The sequence below is a fragment of the Amblyomma americanum genome, chromosome 1 (genome assembly GCF_052857255.1).
Source record: "Amblyomma americanum isolate KBUSLIRL-KWMA chromosome 1, ASM5285725v1, whole genome shotgun sequence".
Lineage (NCBI taxonomy): Eukaryota > Metazoa > Arthropoda > Arachnida > Ixodida > Ixodidae > Amblyomma > Amblyomma americanum.
Window position 1 is genome coordinate 495,836,923 of NC_135497.1, and position 4,148 is coordinate 495,841,070.

The window sequence follows — 4,148 nt, forward strand, 5'->3', positions numbered from 1 at the left end:
CCGCACGCGTTCTCATTCACATGGACAATTTGTCCATATGGTACCAGTAGCACATAGTGCAGTTCCCTGAAGGCTGCATGGACAGTAATGGAAAAGGTATGCCACAAATTCACAGTCCAGCAATGTGAAAGTGTGACAAATTTAGCAACTTCCTTGCTTCTTGCACATTGCTGAGAAATGACCTGTTTCAAACACTTGGCATCGTAATCTTTTCTGCATCCATGTCCTTTTCTGCCCGGTTCCATAGAAGATGAATTACCAAGAAGCCCGGTCTTCTGTTTTAGCAAACAACCAGACATTTTGAACAGATAATGCAGTGGTAACCGCTCATTTATGGGTCAAGGAAACTTAACACGTCACATACCTGCACACTCATTAAGACATCCCAAATCTTTCCATCAAATGGTGTTTTGTTTTGCTTTTCTTGTTCCAAATTCTGTCTCCAGAATTTTGTCTTTTCCAACTAATAGATTGTCTGTGCACTTGAATAGTTCACTGAAAGCATTCTAAGTAAAAACAAAACCTCCATTGACCATGGTGGTTGAGCATTCGCCTCGCATGCGGGAGGTGCGGGGTTCTATCCCCAGTGCTGCCGGGTACCCACTGGTGATACAGTGGGTACAAGCTTTTCCCTGGTCTAGTGCTCGGCTTATTTAGGGTGAAATGCTTGGGAAATGGGTCTTTGACCCCACCTTGAGAAATGGAAAATACCTTGTGCCATGGCGCTCTTTGGCCGTAGAAATCCATTATTATCATCATCCACTGACCATGCTTCATTCATTCTGAATTGCTTAACTGATTTCTATTGCAACTATTTTGTACTGACTGCTGAGTACACACCATTACAAGAAATTGCAGTTTGGGCTGACTCAACAAATAGATGTATTATTACTGTGGAGCAATAAAGTATTGTTACTATTATTACATAGAACTGTTAGGAGTCTGTTCCACAAAAAAAAATGGATTTTTGCAAATGTGTGCAATATGCAAGACTGTTTTTGACAAATGATGCTTGGCAAAATGACCATTATCTGCCTTTGACAGCCATATCTGCAGCATTATAAAAATCAAAATGGAACAGATACACTCAAGAGCCATCTATCGAAAAAATATCCAGCATCCATACAGCAGTTTGTCTGCGCATGTCATCTATGGACAATAGCTGTTAAAAGCCACAGATGATTTTAACAGCTTCGATGATTTGGCCCCACTTCCCATGTTCATTATAACATACAGGCTTTAGAGGCTGGGCTAGGGAAATTTTCTGGCTGAGATAAATGATAGTGGTTTTAGGGCTGCACCATGTGTTACCCAGATTACATGCGTACCCCGCGTGGCCGCAGCAGCCGCGGCGTCGAGCAAACGCACGCGCGCCCCGCCGCTGCCGCGCAAGCGACAGGCAGCGCGGGGGATGCTGCCCGCTGCTGGTAACAGCCGGCCGCGAGAATCGCTCAGCCAACCAGGCAGCGTCTCTCCACCTCGTTTCAGTGCTTTCCTTCTCGCGGCGCATTCGTGCCCAGCCGCAAAAAATACGCGGCCCTGTGCACTATTGTCCTTCCCGTCGATCTTCGTGCTGGACGCGTTTCGCTGCCATTTGGCCGACTCGGTCAAGAGAGTGTTACGCGATTGCGGCACTGAACTTTTCGTCATCCCAGGCGGAATGACTTCCCAGCTGCAGCCACATGACGTTTGCGTAAACAAGCCTTTCAAGGACGCGGTCAAGCGGTGCTACGCTGAGTGGACGCGCTCAGGTGAGCCTGCAGTGACGCCGACTGGGCGGCTGAAGCGGGCATCGCCAGCCACGCAGTGCAAGTGGATTGTGGATGCGTGGGCGAGCATTCCTGCGGACCTTGTGCGTCGGTCTTTCAAAAAGTGTGGCATATCAAACGCCCTCGATGGCACAGAAGATGAGTGCCTGTGGGAAGATTTGTCCGACAAAGAAATCTCCGAAGAAAGCGCTGTTGAGGATGAGAGCGATTGAAGTGCGGTGTCCAATTGCAATAAATGCCTTTCTTCGTGCTTACCTGGTTTACCTCACTCGTATTATACGCGGATAAATTTTTTTTTCTCTATTTCGCGTCTCTAAAATTTCACCTCGTATTATATTCGGGTTCGTATTATACGCGGGTTTTTACGGTATGTGCAGACATTGTGGTTTTGCCATGGTCTGACTTCTTGAAGTCATTGCAGTGTTCAATCACTGCAGAGTCTGCAAATTTTCGAATATGCATTTCTGAAATGGAGTCTAAACTGAATACCAAACATATTAGTATTTGAAATTTCATATTTGCACACCCCCATTAAAAAGACAAAGTTAATAGGGCCTATAAAAGTCGGCCAAACTCAGTGACAGTCTGGCTGGACAAGAACTGCAAGGTTGCTAAGGGATAATTTAAAAAACTCTGCCATCTCCTCAGTGGTGTGGAGGCCAAGGTTGGTGAAAATTGGTTTTGAAGGAAAGGAAAAATAGTGGAGCAATTGTCTAGCATGACGGTGGCACCATAAGAAAAGGGAGGAAGGTGGGAGTGAAAGATGAAAGAGGTGCAGTAGTGGCGGGCTCCAGTTAACTTTGACCACCTGAGGATTTTTTAAGATGCATTGACATCACACAGCCTTCGCGTTTTGTCTCCATCGAAACGCCTCTGCCACGGCTGGGTTCGACGAGAGTAGGAAATTTCATGTGCATTTGTTAAAAGCATTTGTTAAAAGAAAAGCAGAGTTGTAATTGCAGCCACCTGACAGCCACTGTTTGCCAGCGCATATCCCTTCGCATCGATGGGTTGGGAGAAGCAGCATGCAATCTGCTCGGTGGGGTAGTCTCGCAGGCATTACTGTGAAAAAGTGGAAAATACTTTTGCAGTATTTGCATGTGCTTCACAGTAAATCAGAATTTCACTGGCTATCTTCCAATATGTGTCACATTGTTTCAGTGCCCCCTGTAATCACTCTTTTTGCCACTATTATCTATAGGTTTGATTTCGGGGTCACTTCATGCTAGCAGGTGGTAAGAGGACATATTTGATAGCAACTCGCATTTGATGAAGGGAAGTGTGCAATAAAACACTGCACAGTTTCTCACTCCGAAATAGTTACATCTGTGCCATGATTGCCTGGTTCCATGTTCATATTGTTCTCACTTGCCACTCTACAGGTCTGTGACTGGATGCAAGACTGACAGGGGGACAGCAGTAATGGCTTGGTGGCCCTCTTGCACTGCTTCGTCTACAAATAAGTCGTCACGTATGGATATTGCCTAGTGTGTTCGTCCTTTGGGTGAGTGACTAGCAACCCTGGTCGTCTTCCTGTCGACCATTCAGGAAGACTCTCGTGTGAGGTCCAGTGCTCATCTCCAGAGAAGCACCAAAAGAGGTCATTCAATTTATTTCATCATGAAAATGTCCAATACACAAGTAAACAAATGTTGGGTCAATAGCTGAAGGTAGTGCAGGCCCATAAGGTATGCATGTGTATGTGCAGGAGCAATGAAGGCACATAATTCAACAATGGTGTTGTGGTGATTAAATCAATTGGAAGAAAACATACATCAGTGCAGGAATAATATAATTTGATGAAAAGATGGCAATATAGAGGCAGCTCAACATACTTAACTGATCTTTGAAAGATAGAAACTTTTTATGGAGAACACTAAGTGGCCAGCAGTCTTTACTTCTATCAGCAAGGTGTTCCATATTTTTGTACTGCTAAATTAAAGTTTCTTAGTTGTATTACAAGTTCATAACACTTGGAATCAGGAATGTACTTAGTGGTAATGAATGATTGTTACATATTGTGTTATTGATTAAAATGACTTTCATTTCGAAGGCTAATGTGAAGGGAAGTATATTAAACCTGCAAAATAAAGGACTGCTCGACTGAAACAGACCTGAAAAGAGATTCGCACAGCTTGTTTTTGCAGTCGAACAATTGGGTCCAAATGGGTTTTAAATGTGGATTACCGTGATTCGCAACAGCGTGTTATATGACTGTGAAAGAGAGAGAAATAATTTTTAATATGGAAAGATGGAAACACCCCTTCACCTCGACCTTTATCTAGTGAGGCTAGCCTAGCAGTGCTGTTCAAGGAACTATTGGGAATTACAGTCACCGACTGATTTTTCGGACGCAAAGGGACCCGGAAAATGGTCCGA